At 43.1% G+C, this 19,431-nt stretch overlaps 1 pseudogene; it reads left to right on the top strand.

Moving 5' to 3' along the window:
* The first annotated feature begins 15,191 nt into the window (after positions 1-15,191).
* LOC136872561 (ubiquitin-conjugating enzyme E2 H pseudogene) lies at positions 15,192-15,743 on the top strand (annotated as a pseudogene).
* The last annotated feature ends 3,688 nt before the right edge of the window (positions 15,744-19,431 follow it).

Here is a 19,431-nt window from a genome sequence, read left to right as displayed (position 1 = left end):
CATCTCATTACAGTTATTGAAAATTCTTTATTTCACACGAAAATAACATAAGGCCATCATTGTAAGAGAATGGGTCAACAATGTTTTATGACCGCGGCTGAATGAACGCATGCGACGTACGGCTGTTAATAACGCATGCCGCGAATAAACCTATTCTGCGTTAAAAATTAAACATTACGTACAGTTCAAGTAATATAATTTGCCCCTAAAGGGAAACCACTCTGCTCGTTATGAGAATATGATTACTACCTTGCACCGCCACGGTCGTCTGCCCGATATAGATTTGTCAGTATTTATGTGATCAGACTGAGAGCACGGTGCTTGGGGCTCAGTGGACATACATTTGTTTTATTGGTCGATCTGTCAGCAGACCACGCCCAGTACGTACATTTCAACAACGACTGAGCTCACGCACTGTGTCTTTCTCACTCCATTGCCATATTTCACTTCCAGTTAGCCTACAACAGCAATAATGTTCTGCCACGATGTTTCGTTGATATCTTCACGGAGCTACTGATAAGCGTTCCCCACGGTTAAACTGTACTGACATTGTTGCCAGATCCTCTTAAATTCCATAATGTCTTTCTATGTTTAAATATAGTCCGAAACTACAAATTTCGGCAGAAAAGTTGATTTCCCTTTCCGTCCTCACTTCATAAATACTAAAGAATAAGCGGATACATCACACTGACACAAGAAGTGAATGGCTAAATATTTTGATTTATTATTATTATTATTATTATTATTATTATTATTATTATTATTATTATTATTATTATTATTATTATTATTATTATTATTATTCTGTGTGGTTGTTGCTAGCCAGACGCAGCCCTTGTGAGGTAGACCCTCCATCTGCCATGTGTAGGAAACTATTTGTTATTGTGGACGAGGATAGTGTTTTGAGTGGTACCTATATGAGTTGCAACGATGTTAAGGACAGCGAAAACATCCAGTCTTCGAACCAAGGAAATTAATCATTTAAGATTAAAATCCCTAATTCGGTCAGTGATTGAACTCAACGCCATATGAACCAAAGGCCACTAACCTGACCATTCAGCTAAGTAGCCGGAATTTTTAACGACGATAATACGACATATCAAAAATTTATCAAGTATTTATCTTCTGAAAACACCTTCGGAGTTAACATCCCGAGTTTCCTCTTTCGCATTCCCCTGTGGGTGGGGGCGGTATTCCCTGCCTGTAATGGGAGGCGACTAATAGCGGCCCCAGGGGCTCTCAACTTGGAAGCGTGGGATGGCGACCACAGGGCCCTTAGCTGAGTTATTGCTTCTACTTACTTGCGCCAGGCTTCTCACTTCTAACTCTCCTATCCGACCTCTTTTGTTGTTTTACAACCCCGACAGGCAGAACCGGGAATCGAACCTGGGCCTCCGGGGGTGGCAGCTAATCACGCTAACCACTACACCACAGAGGCGGACCAAGTAGTTGTTACGAAACGTTAAGAATGAGTTAAACGGCAGCTCAGTGCTAAGGCGCGGGGATCACATTTTACGAACCCGATTTCAAAACCTGTTGCCCACGAATGTTTATTCTTTAATTATTATAATATTTGCGCTTTATAATATTTGCTTTCTCACAATTATTAGTCTATACTTCAACATTTTCTTTTTATGTATAACTTTTCAGTTGTTTTCCATCTAGATCGTTTTTATTATTGTTTTTATTATTCATGAACAATAAAATAATTATAGTAGACTATAAAAATAACATAATGATGAACATTACACGGTTTTGCGTGGTTCTTTTCAACGTTCGTAGGCTACGAGTTTCAAACCTAGATCCGTAAAATGTGATTTCCATGACTCAAAACTGAGCCGCTGTGCAAAGCCACAGGCGTGGCGTCCCGTAATAGGTGCCTGACACGACACCGTTTCAATAATCGTGAATATCACCAAGACGGAAAGTTATTGGTGTCCTAAACTGTATGGCACTCAAAAGTGTTAGAAGTATCCTTTCATGTTTTCACCGGGCGAGTAGGCCGCGCGGTTAGTGTCGCGCAGCTGTGAGCTTGCATCAGAGAGATAGTGGGTTCGAACCCCACTGTCGGCAGCCCTGAAGATGGTTTTCCGTGGTTTCCCATTTTCACACCAGGCAAATGCTGGGGCTGTACCGTAATTATGGCCACGGCCACTTCGTTCCCACTCCTAGGCCTTTCCTATCGCATCGTCGCCATAAAACCTGTTTGTGTCAGTGCGACGTAATAGCAAATAGCAAAGTAACCTTTCATGTTTTCAAAGTGCAACTATATCGGTGATAAATAGAGCATGATGCCTCCTTGTTAGACTGCTTGTGACAGGCTCTTCATCTTTATCTTTCTCATCCGATATCCCTTGGTCAACGTCTTATCTCTTCCGACGCCGACAGTAGGGCTTATTAGTTTTGCGAGGTCTAGAGAGGTTTTTTCATATTGAACCCATAATTCTGCAAGTTAAAGGGTTCAGTATCGTGGCTCTTCCCTTTATTTCTGGTTGCTTCTGGTATGGCAACCCTGCAGTCTAGAAGTAGTGAGCCTACCGCTCGTACCTGCGGCTGAGGACTGGTTCGAGGTTTACTTAGCCTATATGAGAACAACTGAGGAGCTATATCACAGTGGCACAGTGGCATAGCAGCCCTGGTGTAGGAAGCCAAGAATAACAGCCAAGAGGATTGGTTGTGCTTACCACGCGTCGCTTAGTAACCTGTTGGTCATCTGAACTGTAGTGCTGTGGTTTTTATTTTCTTCTAATAAGTTACTCAGTTGGAAACCAAAATAAAGTGTCTTTATTTTGTGAAAAACAAGATTTCCCTCCGACGATTTTGGCATAGCGACCCCCACGACGAATTCAATTGTCCTTGTTAGGAATTAAATGGGTAAGCTGCAAAAGAAAGGGTAATACAATATGCAGATTAGCGTTAACTCAGGATGGTTGCCTAGTTCTACCTCTTAAAACAGTATTCACCAGCACCAACGCCTGTATTCCTTTCTTGAAATGTGAGCTCCTAATTGCATGCTTTTCGCCATGTTAACAGCAAGATCCTTGCGGTGTGATAAACTGCTAATTGCTAAGGCCCTCGAATCCTCGTAGGTGCTACATAGTCTGATTTTCTCATTAATGTCACGATAACCTTGCACGCATTGATTTGCGGGTCCAGATCCCGCCATTGTGTTGCCGAAACTCTCCGGGTGGACAGTGGGAATGAATAATTGGACAACATAGCCACACCTTCTGTGCATTATTGGGACCACAGTATCGAAACTCAGCAGGGAGTGTCCAAAGCGACATTCGCCATTGTCAGCAGCTCCACAGGACAATAGCTTAAGATGACGCAACAGATTAGCTATCGTGTCGGAACCTCGCAGCTTACCCATTTAATTCCTAACAAGGACAATTGAATTCGTCGTGGGGGTCGCTATGCCAAAATCGTCGGAGGGAAATCTTGTTTTTCACAAAATAAAGACACTTTATTTTGGTTTCCAACTGAGTAACTTATTAGAAGAAAATAAATACCACAGCACTACAGTTCAGATGACCAACAGATTACTAAGCGACGCGTGGTAAGCACAACCAATCCTCTTGGCTGTTATTCTTGGCTTCCTACACCAGGGCTGCTATGCCACTGTGCCACTGTGATATAGCTCCTCAGTTGTTCTCATATAGGCTAAGTAAACCTCGAACCAGTCCTCAGCCGCAGGTACGAGCGGTAGGCTCACTACTTCTAGACTGCAGGGTTGCCATACCAGAAGCAACCAGAAATAAAGGGAATCTTATTTTATATTTTAGACATGTTCAGACATCTTCTTATTCTTCTTCTTCTGCTTGTACCCTCTCTTCACTGATGACTGGCGAACATCGCGGAGGGATTATTATTATTTTGCATTCCCATAACAAAGTATCAAACCTCAAACCACTCTCGAAGTTTCTATGCCGAGGAAAATCATCTGCACCCATGTCCTCTAAGGTCTATATAAAGGCAAGGACACGAATGTTACGTATGGAGCCGCCATTTTGGGACTCAAAGCGGGCGTTCATTACAGCATTTTCATGTTGTATATAGCCGATTTTCGGATTTTAAAAATAGATTTAAGAACACAAAAGCTGTTAAAATTAGTTTAATTTGCCTCGGATTGCATGTAATTCGTAATAGATATCCTGTAACCTACGAATTGTGAAATAATGATAAAGTATCTATTTTGTCATATAGGCTATACAGTTGCAATTGAATTGAAAGCAGACTATATGACAAAATTAGCATAATCTGTTCAGCCAGTAGGCCTAATTTAGGGTGGTCTACCTACTGTAAGAATGGAGGAGCGGAAAGGAACTGGCCACCCTACCGCACGTAAACTCCGGCTCAGGAACACCTCTGCGGAGGTTCGGACCTGCCTTCGGCCAGTATAACCCTTACCTTACCTACTGTAAGCATGAAAATACCAATATAATGATCAAATAAATGTGGACGGTTAAAGTTAAATAGACAAATTAGATATAGGTTAAGGCCTAAACAAACATTAGACCTATTACAATAAATATTATAGTCAGGAATTTAGGCTACATTCCTAAAAACAGGAAAACATGCCAATATTAGAATCCTGCAATACATGAAAACAGGATGTCCGCCTCCGTGGCGTTACATTTAGTGTTATTAGCTGCTATACTCGGGGCCCGGGTTCGATTAGCGGTACTGCCAGAAAGTTAAGACCGAGCTCGATAGCTGCAGTCTCTTAAGTGTGGCCAGTATCCAGTATTCGGGAGATAGTAGGTTCGAACCCCACTGTCGGCAGCCCTGAAAATGGTTTTCCGTGGTTTCCCATTTTCACACCAGGCAAATGCTGGGGCTGTACCTTAATTAAGGCCACGGCCGCTTCCTTCCCACTCCTAGCCCTTTCCTGTCCCATCGTCGCCATAAGACCTATCTGTGTCGGTGCGACGTGAAGCAAATAGCAAAAATAGAAATTTAGGAATGGCAGGAGCGACATAATTGGCGTCTTAAGGTTTATGAGTAGGCCTACGACTTTCTGAGTAATAATTAGAATATTGTTTTCAATTAACACTCTGATGTAATTTGTCTTAGCAGTTCTATTTCCTATCAAAGGCAGCCTTCTTTCCTTCGGGGCCTTCGTGATACACGAGAAAGATTTCTGGGGATTGGAAACGTCGAAGAGTGTAGGTACGGCATTCCATTTTAGCAGCTTCCTTCCATCTGCTCTTCCTACTTTGAAATGGCATTCCTTTCAACGCAGCTGCAGTAAAAGATTATAATCAAAATACAGCCAGTAAAATTAGTTCGATAAACAAGCTTCTCTTGAAAGCAAATATAATAAACTTGGTAATTATTACTTTTTTCCTTGCAAAGATTATATCAATCTCACACAGATGTGAATATTTTGTTAGTTGCCACTTATCACGTCGACAATTCTGGACCCATTTCGTCCTCCTATTCTTACCTCTCGGGAATCTAAATAATCTAGTCCCTCTAGATGAGTGACTTTTACAACTTGGAGAGATACAACAACCCATTGTAACTTTAATCTCATTGCATTCGAAAACACGGAGACGACAGAAAGTAGAGGGCTTTCGTTTCAAAATGGCCTCTGCCGCAAAGAATTCCGGGAGCGTGACCACACCTGTGTATATGGACCTCGATGTCCACGTTCCTCTTCTATCTTACCTTCTATATTTCTATAATCAGTCGTGTCAACATGTATTAGTCATTGCGAAATATGTGACAACGTACTGCTTTCCTGCGAATTACGAGGGTTAATATGTTTATATGATTTCCTGACACGACAGAACGCTACCTCGTTGAAGCGGTTTACCTATGGGGGTCGTCAACATTCCACAATGCATACACATTTCAAATTCCTGCAGTCGATAACTGAGAATCGATCTCAATGAATACATAAATGTCAGGCAATGGAACAAACAAGCATGACTATTTAGTTGTGCATCCTCTCACAACGATAATCACTACCGACAAGAAAGTAAGCCAGTTACAAATGTTACGTCGCCTTCAAGCCTCGGGTTTTAATCAATGGAATCAAAGAATATTTTGTGAAGAACTAGGCAATAAATTCCGAAAGAATTAAACGAACGTCCTTAGGAAGAGGCTAGCAATAACACCTCTGAGCTATGAATTTCAATTACTAGATTGTTCCTAGATATTGCGGGTTTGGTTCCCTTTCGCATGTCTTCTCCAATTCTTCTCTCCTATTTGCATCTAACGATGATGATGATAGTGATCGTGTATTATTAATATTTCAGGGGAAATATGATGTATTCACCTCTCCTTCACTGAGATGGAGAGATCTAACCATCCGAAGAATGAATATATGGCCAAGAAAGGAAGGAACCTGAAAGGTGTTAAAATCAAGGATACCTCATTCATCGAAATATTAATACCTCCAGGATCAGTAGAAAATAGGTAGGCCCTAAACCAAAGGGAGGTCAAATAAGAATGAAAATGAGGGATGTTTTGGCTACAACTTGCCAAGCATCCACTATTTCCACTAATCAGAAGGAAAATGGAAGAGGTCCGATACTTCAAAGAATGAAGGTATCGGCAAGAATAATAAAAAGTAAAGGGAATTGGCCATGAAGGGCGTGAAAATGGAAGTCTCCCTAGGTCTCAGGAACCTGATACCGTCGGGGTCGGAAAAAAAAAAACAAGTGTTGACCAAGGGAGGTTGGATAGGATAGATAAAAGTGAGGAGCCTATCACAAGGAAGTGGAAGTAATGCCAGGACTCACCTAATGGCACCAGCTGCCTCTGTGGATCAGCGGTAGAGTGTCGGCCTCCGGATCCCAAGATAGCGGGTTCAAACCCGGCAGAGGTAGTCGGATTTTTGAAGGGCGGAGTAAAGTCCATTCGACACTCCATATCGTACGATGTCGGCATGTAAAAGATCTCTGGTGACACATTTGGTGTTTACCCGACAAAATTCATTAAATCTCAGCCATAGACGCCCAAGAGAGTTTTGGTTTACTCGGTCTGCCATCTAGTGGGGACCTAGAGTAAAACGGAACGTCGAAATTGACGAGCAGCCAAATGGCGTCAAATTGAAATGTCTGCATACGGTAGCTGAGGCCATACGATTATTATTATTATTATTATTATTATTATTATTATTATTATTATTATTATTATTATTATTATTATTATTATACCTAATGGCACCACGGTCCAAAGTTGAGAGCCCGTAGGGCCTTTTTAGACACCATATACGACAGGCAGAGGATACCGTGGGTACTATTTTACCGTCCCCACCTACAGTGGGGAGCCTCTGGGGTCCCTTTTAGTCACCTCTTACGTTGTTGGTGGTGATTATTGTTTCAAGAGGAAGTACAACTAGGCAACCATCCTCTATTAAACACTAATCCGAAGGAAAAATGGAAGGGATCCGACACTTCGAAAAGTGGCGGTATCGGCCAAACAAGACAAGGGCCACGAAGGGCGTGAAAATGAAAGATTCCCTAGCCCTCGGGATCCTAATAGCGTCGGAGTTGGAAAAGAACAAAAGTTGACCAAGGGAGGTCGGACAGGCTGAATGAAAGTGAGGAGCCTGGCACAAGTAAGTGGAAGCAATGCGAGGACTCAGCTAACGTCCCCGTGGTCGCCAACCCACGCTCCCAAGTTAAGAGCCCCTGGGGCCCCTTTTAGTCGCCTCTTACGACAGGCAGGGGATACTGTGTGTGTTATTCTACTGCCCGCACCGACAGGGGGTTCACCTCTTACGTCAGGAAGCCGATGCCGTTGATGTTATTCTACCACCTCCACCCACATGAGCAGACTCAGCTCCGGACCCTTTGTTGCCAACCCACGGTGCTATGAGGAAAGTCCCTGGGTCCCCTTTTAGTCACTTTTTACGACAGCTGAGGGATATGCCGTGGATTCTACCACTCCCACACACATGGGGAGGTTGGTGATAGAGGTTATTGTTGGTCTGAGGGAAAATGAGATCATTAGCTTCACGTTGACTGACGGAGGAAGAACAATCAGAGCCGTAGAAGTATACGAGCATCGGCTAAGAAAAGGGAGAGCTCAAAGAAAGGGTAAAGCAGTTGATGTTAGCTGCCTTTGTGGATCAGCGGATCCCAAGAGAGCGGGTTCAAACTCAGCAGAAGTAGTCGGATTTTTGAAGGGCGGAAAAGAGTCAGTGCGACACTCCATGCCGTACGATGTTGGCATAAAGAAAGAGCTCTGGTGGCCATGGACGCCCAAGAGAGATTCGGTTTACTCTCCCATCTAGTAGGCCTGGAGTAAAACGGAACGTCAGAACTGACGAGCACCGGGCGAGTTGGCCGTGCGCGTAGAGGCACGCGGCTGTGAGCTTGCATCCGGGAGATAGTAGGTTCGAATCCCAATATCGGCAGCCCTGAAAATGGTTTTCCGTGGTTTCCCATTTTCACACCAGGCAAATGCTGGGGCTGTACCTTAATTAAGGCCACGGCCGCTTCCTTCCAACTCCTAGGTCTTTCCTATCCCATCGTCGCCATAAGACCTATCTGTGTCGGTGCGACGTAAAACCCCTAGCAAAAAAAAAAAAGAACTGACGAGCAGACACAGCCAGATGGCATCTAATTAAAATGTCTGCACACCGTAGCTGAGGTCATCCGATTATTATTATTATTATTATTATTATTATTATTATTATTATTATTAGAAGCATCCGTGGCTCAGGCGGCAGTGCGCCGGCCTCTCACTGCTGGGTTCCATGGATAAAATCCCTATTACTTCACGTGAGATATGTGCTGGACAAAGCGGAGGCGGGACAGGTCTTTCTCCGGGTACTCCAGTTTTCCCTGTCATGTTTCATTCCATCAACACTCTCCAATGTCATTTTATCTCACCTGTCATTCATTAATCATTGCCCCAGAAGAGTGCGACAGGCTTCGGCAGCCGGCACAATTCCTATCCTCGCCGCTAGATGGGGCTTCATTCATTCCATTCCTGATCCGGTCGAATGACTGGAAACAGGCTGTGGATTTCCATTATTATTATTATTAGTTGGCGTTGAAAGAGAATAAGAAGAGTTGCAGGGCGGGGAAGGGGGGGGGGGGTGAGATAGAAAATAAGAAAGAGCTAATAGCGGTTATCGTTTTAAGTGGAAGAGCCATGTCAACTCACCTCCCTTAACATTCACAGAAGTGAAAAGGAAGAATGAAGGAATTGGCAGAACGAAGGGACATGAAGGGTTTCGCAAGTCTAATACCGTGGTCAGAAGAGAACACGTGTTTACTAAGGGAAAAAAGATAGGAGAAAGTTCCAAATGAGGATCTGGAGACATGTAAGTGGTAGCGGTACCAAGCTAACAAAGGAGCCTTATAGTCCACTCCCTAATTTAGAGTCTCTGAGGAATAACTAGCTTTTAACGACAGGCAGAGGCGTGGATGCATTCTACCTCTCAACATTAGTGCAGGGGTGTAAGACAGAGGAGCTCGGCAGGGCCCATGGACACCATTTCATAATCATAACATGTGATGATGATGATGATGATGATGATGCTTGTTGTTTTAAGGGGCCTAACATCGAAGGTCATCGGCCCCTAATGGTACGAAATGAAAGAACAAAAATTGCAAAGGCATCCACTGACCAAAATAAAAATAAAATATGGCATGAAGAATGAATGGATGGACAGGAACCCAACAAAACACAAAACAAACAAACAAAAACCAGTGGATCGGACTCAATACAGATCGAAAATAACAGTATTACCGACCAAGGAACCACTTTTAAAGCACAATGATGCTTGGTGTCTACAGGCGGTGCAAAATTCACGTCGAAGGCCCCACAGAATGGTACATGTCGCGAGTAAAATAGAACCATGGTATGTGTCATGTTGGGGTATTAATCAGAAGTAGCGAAGACTCACGGTGTTCCACAAACGATGGTACTACTCACAAGTATTGCAATACGTACAAGTAACGCAGACCTATGGTGTGTCTCACACAATGGCCCAACTCAGAGTCAACGCAAACCGAGAAGGTTCCCCACCTAGGTGTACTAAACACGGGCGCCGGTATTCCCGTGGTGTTCCTCACATAGTGGGTACTAATCACAGGCAACGCAGACCCACGGTGCTGCTCATATACAGTAGTGATACAACTCACAGGCTATGCCCAGACCCGCGGTGTTGCACACACGGGTACGACGCACGGGCTTTAACTGCTACTAATCACAAACCTATTTCGTACCGAATTTAGTGGTACTACTCGCAAGTACAGGCAACCTATGGTGTTCCCCGCGTGATGGTACGATTCAAAATTAGTTTCATGGTTCTAATTCAGTCAGCCCTTGGTCGCCCCTTTTAGTCGCCTCTTACGACAGGCAGGGGATACCGCGGGTGTATTCTACATGTGCGTCCCCCACCCGCAGGGGGTAGTGTGTTTGGTCCGCGAGAGGTATTTTATTTCCCTCAAGTCCGCCGGCAAGCCGGTTAGGACCCCCCTATCCGCCACCTGGGACGCGCAACGTCGGAGTATCACCTCTCCCCCTGCTACGCCTGCGTAGCAGGTTCGTGGCATAACATGTGAGCCCCTCAGTCAATGGTACATTATCTACCAGATCAACAACTCTCTGAGATATTTGTGACTTAACATTATTATTTAACACTGTAGCATATTACATGGCATCAATAATCACATCGTAAGAAATAAAAAATCTTCACAGGAATATTAGAAATTTCCTCTCATGCCAATTGATAGCAGGCAGATCTTTGAATCTGACATCATTCCGACCGTACGTAAATATATGGACAACCCGGCCTCAAGGTGCAGGAAACGAAAAATAAAATAATTAAGGACTCATGGCCAGATCATAGAGTAAACATTAGAGAGAGATTTACCTGATGTCCTGTACGGCACTTAAAGATGGCTCCCGTCCGCACATTTTCGAATTTCTACAACGCCATATCTATAATAATAATAATAATAATAATAATAATAATAATAATAATAATAATAATAATAATAATAATAATAATCATGACAATCGTTCTTCTTCTACCGCTCTTCCAACACCTGTGAGGTCACGGGTGTGAATTGTGTCGCACATGTAGATTTGGCTCTGTTTTACGCCGAATACCCTTCTTGTCACAAACCCGATATGGAGGGATGCAATCACTATTGTGTTTATCTGTGGTGGTTGCTAGTGTAGCGTGTTGTCTGAATATGAGGAGGAAAGTGTTCGGATGAATACCCAGTCCCAGAGCCAGAATAATTAATCAGGCGCGATTAAAATCCCAGGCCCGGCCGGGAATCGAACCCTCTAAACCGAACGCCTCAACGCTACCCATTCAGCCAAAGTGCCAGATAATAATAATAATAATAATAATAATAATAATAATAATAATAATAATAATAATAATAATAATGTCAGCTTGCATTCTGGAGACAGTGGGTTCGAACAGCAATTTTACTATTGGCTTGACGTCGCACCGACACGGATAGGTTTTATGGCGACGATGGGATAGGAAATGAAATGGCGTATGGCTTTTAGTGCCGGGAGTGTCCGAGGACAAGTTCGGCTCGCCAGGTGCAGGTCTTTTGATTTGACACCCGTAGGCGACCTGCGCGTCGTGATGAGGATGAAATGATAATGAATACGACACATACACCCAGCCCCCGTGTCAGCGAAATTAACCAATTATTGTTAAAATTCCCGACCCCGCCGGGAATCGAACCCGGGACTTCTGTGGCCGAAGGCCAGCACGCTAACCATTTAGCCATGGAGCCGGACGATGGGATAGGAGAGGGCTAAGAGTGAGGAGGAAGCGGCCGTGGTCTTAATTAAGGTAGACTACAGCCCAAAAATGTGCCTGGTGTGAAAAGAGGAAACCTCGGAAAGCTATTTTCAGGGCTGCCGACAGGCAAGCTCACAGCTGCGCACCCTTAACCGCACGGCCACCTCCTTCGATGGTTCGAACACCATCGTCGGCAGTGGCAGCCCTTAATGTGGTTTCCGTGGTTTTCCATTTTAGTACCAGTCAAAGGCTGTACCTTAATTAAGCCCACGGTCGCTTCCTTCCCACTCCTAGCCCTTTCCAGTCCCATCGTCGCCATAAGACCTGTCTGTCTCGGCGCGACGTAAAACAACTTGTAAAAAAGAACCAGATTAATCACCGCTGTATTCTAGGGGTTTACAACTAGTATTTTCCCGTGAAATTGGCCAGGATTCCATTCCCAGCTCTGTCTTGAAGGACTCGTTGGTTGGAACATTCTGCTTTCGGCCTTGTTCCAATAATGGCCTCCTTGTTCTGGGATTTTGCTGGGACATCGCAATAATAAAGCCAAGTTTCGTCACCGATAACGATGCTATTGACGTTACGCGAAGTCCTATTTTCAAACTGTTTTAGCATTTTTCGGCACCATTTCACTCGATGTGACCTTTGTTCCTCTGAAAGTGAATGGGGTTCCCAAAGGGAGCAAACCTTTCTAACATAGAGATCGTCGTGTAGAATTGAATGAATAGCTGGTGTAGGGATGTGGAGGATCTCTTCTATCTGCCGATATGACAACCGCCTCTCTTGCTGCAACATTTTCCTCACAGCTTCAATGTTTTCCTCAGTCACTGATTCAGACGGTCGCCCAGAACGAAGATCGTCTTCAACCCCAAAATTTCCCCCCTGAAACTCTTTGTACCAGCGGAAAACTGTTATCCGATGTGGACAGTCTTTCCCCAGCACAGGAGTCATTTCCTCCAGGCACTGGTCAACAGTTAATCCACGAGCAAAATTGTAACGGATAATTGCGCGATAGTCACCTTTAGAACACACTGACATCTTAACTTGCTTTCAGTCTGACTGCTTGGTAACAACTGGTGTGAAGGTCGCGCCTTGCTGTCTTGTAGACCGGTTTTCACCCCTCTTTTCACCCCTCGCCATAACAGGGGTATCCAGCCAACCGTTTTTTTGTGTACTGCAAAACTTTCCTAGTGCCCTTTGTACATATAATCTGAGTTGCCAGTACTCATAAATATATTCTTCAGGACAGGCGCTAAAGCCATTAGACAGAATTCAGATACACTAAGTAGGCAGATGGTTAATATATATAATGGAAAATAACAAATAGGCGATAAGTTAAACAGTATATGGAAAGATAGAAATATGAATGGAATACATACTGTAAATAGGACAAAAAAGAGAACAGGTGAGAAGAGGAAGCGACAGAAAGAGGGGACAAGGACAGACATGTATTGTCTCCACATCTTTATTTGATGCTGTCTTCGTATTGACAGACTCTCACGTCATCAATCCCACTTCTTCTACATCCATTATTTCACAGTCTCCAAAGGGCTCGTTTTCGCTTCCCTGTTTCATCAGACAGGCATCAACACTCACTAAGGGCCATCTGGACAGATTTTCGTTATTTAATCCGTTTATCGTCCAGGGTTGATTTTTCCCTCGGACTCAGCGAGGAATCCCACCTCAACCGCCTCAAGGGTAGTGTCCTGGAGGGTGAGATATTTCGTCGGAGATACAGCTGGGGAGGAGGACCAGTGTCTCACCCGGGTGACCTCACCTGCTATGCTGAATAGGGACTTCGTGGGGGATGCGAAGTTTAGAAGAGATAGGCAAGGAAGTGGGAAGGAAGCAGTCTGGGGCATAAGTTAGGTACCATCCCTGCATTTGCCTGGAGAAGAAGCGAAAAACCACGGAAAACCACTTCGAGGATGGCTGAGGTGGGAATCGAACAACCTCTACTCAGTTGACCTCCAGAGGCTGAGTGGACGCCTTTCTAGCCCTCGTACCGCATTTCAAATTTCGTGACAGAACCGGGACTCGAACCCGGGCCTCCGGGGATGCCTGCTAATTGAGATTTATCAAAATAAATGTTATTTACCTTCGTAATCTTATTCTGTTAAAAATATACCGTTTACAGTGTAGTATTTCCGTTCATTTCCGTAAATAGTTGAGGCTAGGAATTACCGTCGTGATAATGTAAACGCTAGATCACAATCGTTGCGCCCGAAATGTGGGCTTGGCCCTGTTTTTATAGCCAGATGCCCTTCGTGACGACAACCCTATGAGGAGGGATGTATTCACTATTGCGTGTTTCTGTGGTGGTTGGAATTGTTTGTCTATGTAGACGAGTGTGTTGGAACAGACATAAACAACCAGTCCCAGAGTTAGTGAAATTAATCAAACGCGATTAAAATTCCCGACTCTGCCGCGAATTGAACCGGGACTCTCTGAACGGAATGCCTCGACTCTGACCATTCAGCAAAGGGGCCTGACGGTTTAGACCAAAATCACATACGGGAAGAAACAGGCAGGTGGCCGGACGGGCCTTAGAAAAACGTCGCACGTAATCACGTACATACATAAGAAGAGAAACAATCAATGGTGTCCACAAAGGGAATTCAAAATGACTACTGTATGATGATGTGGTGGGTCGTTAGACTTTAACACATTACAAAGTATGAACCAAGAGGAAGCTAGATAAAATGGGGAACTAGAAAACGTAGTTCGTATGTTATACATTTCCATAGTATTTACCTTATAATTCCTCCTTAATAACTACTTGCTTTGTAAACGAATAGAAAACACACAACACATTGCTAACCTCGCCCCTTTCACCAATTCATTAGAAATACATTTCATAGTTTTCCGTATTTTCAGTCTTGCCGCCAGTGTTCGAATAACCTCTCAATAGAACGTTCTCTATTAATTGCATGTAAGAACGTGTTTCAACGTTTAACCTAGCTCGCCGCTGTTCTAGCTCGTTGATTGCACAATACGTCTAGGTTACGTATCAGCACGGCCGACTGGATTCCTCGCTGCGCTCATAGCGACGCATCAAGCTGGCCGTGGTATCAGCTTGTTGTTTAGTTCGTCACCCACTACGAGCGCCACTATCGGAGCTGTGTTGCCATCTATAGATCAGAGAATTTGAATCAGTTTGCCATTATTGTCCACAGCAATGTCGAAGAGTTCAAGAGTTCAAACCATAAATTGAAGTTGATTAAATAGTGGAATTTACATATACCGGTTCATTAAATACAATTTAACATTTCAGCAGACACGAGAACATGTTCTTTCATTCGGAGCTCGGTGTTCAATTGTTTACGTCAGCTGTTTGTAGCAACAACGAGAAGACATTAGCAGTCATAAGGTGTTAACGTGTTAGGCTGTATCGTAGTTTTGGGGAGTATAGCCTATTCCCAGGAGAAATTACTCTAGCAGCGTAACTATGTCTTCACCACGCATTGGTAAGAGACGGATGGAGACTGATTTAATGAAGCTCATTGAGTGCAAATATGAAGTTACTATACTTGGTGGAGTAAATGAATTCAGTGTGAAGTTTTATGGACCACGGGGTACTCCATATGAAGGTGGCATATGGAAGGTTAGAGTACACTTACCAGATCATTATCCATTCAAATCTCCTTCGATAGGTTTCTTAAACAAAGTCTATCACCCGAATATTGACGAAATGTCAGGAACAGTGTGTCTAGATGTTATAAATCAAGCTTGGACTGCTATGTATGACTTAACCAATATATTTGAGTCATTTCTTCCTCAGCTGTTAGCTTACCCAAACCCAATTGATCCTTTGAATGGTGATGCTGCTTCTATGTATCTCCACAAACCAGAAGAATTCAAGAAGAAAGTACAACAGTTTGTTCGCGAGTATGCAACAGAAGAAGCGTTACGAGGAAAGGATAATGAAGGTATATCTTCAGATAGTGAGTCATCTTTGTCAGATTTTACTGACGATGAAGTTGATAACGTGAGTCTATGACAGAATATACTGGAAATGTTTAACGGATATTTCGGCATAATTTCAGATTGTGAGAAAAACATCAGTTATCCTTGTAAAAAATTAGGAAATTGTGGCACTTGAACTAAATCAGTGAAATCTTCTGTGATGTGTGCCAAATTAATATGTGAGAAACGGTTCTTGTTACACTTGAAGGAAATGCGTAGGGGGTTTATTAATGATAAAGATTCTGACTGAATTTGCAGGTTATCTAATATTGCATTCAGAGGTATGTAATTATATTTTCTTAACATTTTTAATACCCATGAAATTAAAGCGTTGTTATCTGCTTCAAATCTTGTGGACTAAATGTACAGCAACTTCTCTGAAAACTTGATTGCATTTCGTAGTTTTAACAATGGCATATTCAGAGAAAGAAAGATGAATCTCTTCGTTATTGTAGCTTATTGTACCATTTAGTTTTTCTGTTAAGGCATGGGAATGTTATTCCTCTTCGCTTAAAATGCAGATTTTTAGTGTGGTAAGCTATTAGATACTGGTATGATAGTGACTTTTAAGAAGGAAAGAATACGATAACTTGAGCAAAAGACGAATATGCTGCCTATGTGCTTGAAGATAATGTTTCTGTGTAACGTTATAATCTCATATTCGCTATTGAGTTCTGTGTTATTAGATTCTTGCTGCACAGTTCTGTTTTAAATTGAGATTGATTGTTCATATCAGGGCCTGGGAATCTTCACTCATCAGCTTCATGTGTATGTGTTGTAATTTGTAACGGCAATTTATTACTGGGTCTGAGAATTAAATAGAGCGGAGCGATTGGGGTCACGAAGCTGTGAGCTTGCATTTGGGAGATGGTGGTTCGAACCCGACCGTCGGCAGCCCTGAAGATGGCTTATACTGTCGTTTCCCATTTTTACATCACGGCCGTTTCTTTCTCAATTTTAGCAGTTTTCAATCCTTACGTCGCCAAAACCTTCAAGGTGTGAGTGTGACGTTAAACCACTACCAAAAAAAAAAAAAAAAAAAAAAAAGGAAATAGTCCTATCCTTCGACTTGAAAAATACTACCCTCTTATTCATTGCGAGCTAGTGTGAAAATATCGAGGGAAAGCATACGTAATAACTTCGACTACTTCAGGAAATGATGGTCGGATTTCCGGAAAGTGCAACTTAAAAATCATGATGTGAGATTTCACGCCCTATACTAGTAAAGTACCATGCATTTCTAAGATTTTTAATAAGTATAATGCCCATTAGTTCAATTATTCGATGGCATGTGTTACGAATTACATTAATAATTTGTTTATAGTGCACACTATCCCATTGTTGTAGGTTGCATTGTTGAATGTGTCAGTAAATTTATGTCATGAGTTGTAGGGTACTGTGATTCATTGCCAGGTGAACAGCCAGAAAGAGCTGATATTTAGTGACACACAGCTTGCAGAATGATGTTGGTGTTAGGTTTCTAAGCTACTATTGTACGTTATAGTTTTATTTATTAATTTTATGACGGTTAAGAAGGAGACTTAACAGCCACCATCGCTTGTCTCCAACATTGCTTAAATTTATTTGTGCCATATTCGAAGACGAAGAACTGTAATGCCGTGCCAGAACAACGTAGCTTTTGAAAAAGAAATATTACATCATCAGAAATGTTTTAAATTTAAGATGTATGATGCTTAAATTTTCGAGTAGAATTTTCTATCTTTAAAGTAATAATTGATTTAACATCCTGCAAACAAAGAAAAACTGTTGACATGTACAGCTCACTAGAAGCCCTGGCTTGCCAAATAGACTGCTGCCCAATCTAATCGTCCGATCATATGTTCAGGGTGGCCACACCCTCTGTCGTATTGCTTTCTAGATCACGTCCACTGCTTCTTATATCAGAGTCCTCTTCAGCTGGCCACACGAGGCTTGATGAACCATATTCCGTCCTTCGGTCTAAGATGAAAATTCTTGAACGAGCTGGGAATTTACCCAGGCCCGCAGGTAAAAGGCAGACAAGCTACCACTGCACCACCAGGCTGGCCAAATAATTCACTAATGATCAAGTTGCTTTACGTCGCACCGACACAGATAGGTCTTATGGCGACGATGGGATAGAAAAGGGCTAGGAATGGGAAAGAAGCGACCGTGGCCTTAATTAAGGTACAATCCCAGCATTTGCCTGATAAAAATGGAAAACCACGGAAAAACATCTTAGGGCTGCCAACGGTGGGGTTCGAACCCACCGAATGTAAGCTCACAGCTGCGCGCCCCTAACCCCACGGCCAAGTTGCTCGGTCACTAATCATCTTCTAATGTGCTTTCATTTTTATGAGCTAGAACAGTACAACATTATTTTGAATGTTTATTATTATTATTATTATTATTATTATTATTATTATTATTATTATTTAATCCATTTACCGCCCAGATTTGGATCACCCATCGGGCTCAGCGTGGGATCCCACCTCTACCTAGTGTTCTGGAGCGTGGGATATTTGGTCTTGGATGAACTAGGGAGGAAGACCAGTACCTCTCCCAGATGGCCTCACCTACTATACTGAACAGGGACTTTGTGGGGATGGGAATATTGGAAGGGATAGGGAAAGAAGAGGGAATGAAGTGGCCATGGCCTTCAGTTTAGTACTTACTATCCTGGCATTTGTCTGGAGAAGAAGTGGGAACCACGGAATACCACTTCGAGGATGGCTGAGGCGGGAATCGACCCCCCTCTACTCAGTTGACCTCCCGAAGCAGATTGGACCCCGTTCCAACCCTCGTACCACTTTTCAAATTTCGCGGCAGTACCGGTAATCGAACTCGGAACTCTGAGGGTGGTAGCTAATCACACTAACCACTACATCACAGAGGCGGACATGAATGTTTTAAATATAAAATTCACCACAAATTTTAATTTATTTTAATTGTTAAGGAATGTCTACGCTTCTGTGCTGTAGTGGTTAGTGTGGTTAGCTGCCACTCCAGGAAGCCCGGGTTCGATTTCCGGCTCTGCCACGAAATTTGAAAAGTGGTACGAGGGTCCACTCCGCCTCGGGAGGTCAACTGAGTAGAGTGGAGTTCGATTCCCACCTCAGTCGTGTTTGAAGTGGTTTCCCATTGTTTCCAACTTTTCCTCCAAGCAAATGCCGGGATGGTACCTAACTTAAGTCCACGGCTGCCTTCTTCCGTCTTCCTGGTACATCCCATCCAATCTTCCCATCCCCCTACAAGGCCCCTGTTCAGCACAGCACGTGAGGTCTCCTGAGCGAGGTACTCCTCCCTAGTTGTGTCACCCCGAACCAAAGTGTTACGTTCCAGGACACTGCTCTTGAGGCGGTAGAAGGAGTATCCCTCTCTGAGTCCGAGGTAGAAACAAACCCTGGAAGGAAAGAAAGAAAGAAAGAAAGAAAGAAAGAAAGAAAGAAAGGAATGTACTGTATACTTCTGTCACTAGATTTTTGTTTGGGTCGTGGTAAGGGGTGGGGGTGGAGGGTGGCAGGTGATCTTTTAAAATGTTTGCATTGAATATGTGAGGTTGCATTTTAGCAATTTGTGTTACAATAAGACTACCATTGCATCACTTTTATCATGAGCACATGGAACTGATGTTCGCAGGTATCCAAGCTACCAATATGAAACAACAACAGCAACATAATTAGAAACATCTCTTTGCTTGTATTCTTCTTTGACTCGTATAAACCTTAAAATTCCAAGGTTAA

This window comes from Anabrus simplex, chromosome 4 (genome assembly GCF_040414725.1).
Source record: "Anabrus simplex isolate iqAnaSimp1 chromosome 4, ASM4041472v1, whole genome shotgun sequence".
NCBI classification, from domain to species: domain Eukaryota; kingdom Metazoa; phylum Arthropoda; class Insecta; order Orthoptera; family Tettigoniidae; genus Anabrus; species Anabrus simplex.
Note: the sequence above shows the minus strand (reverse complement) of the source record. Positions and strands in the feature narration are given on the sequence as shown.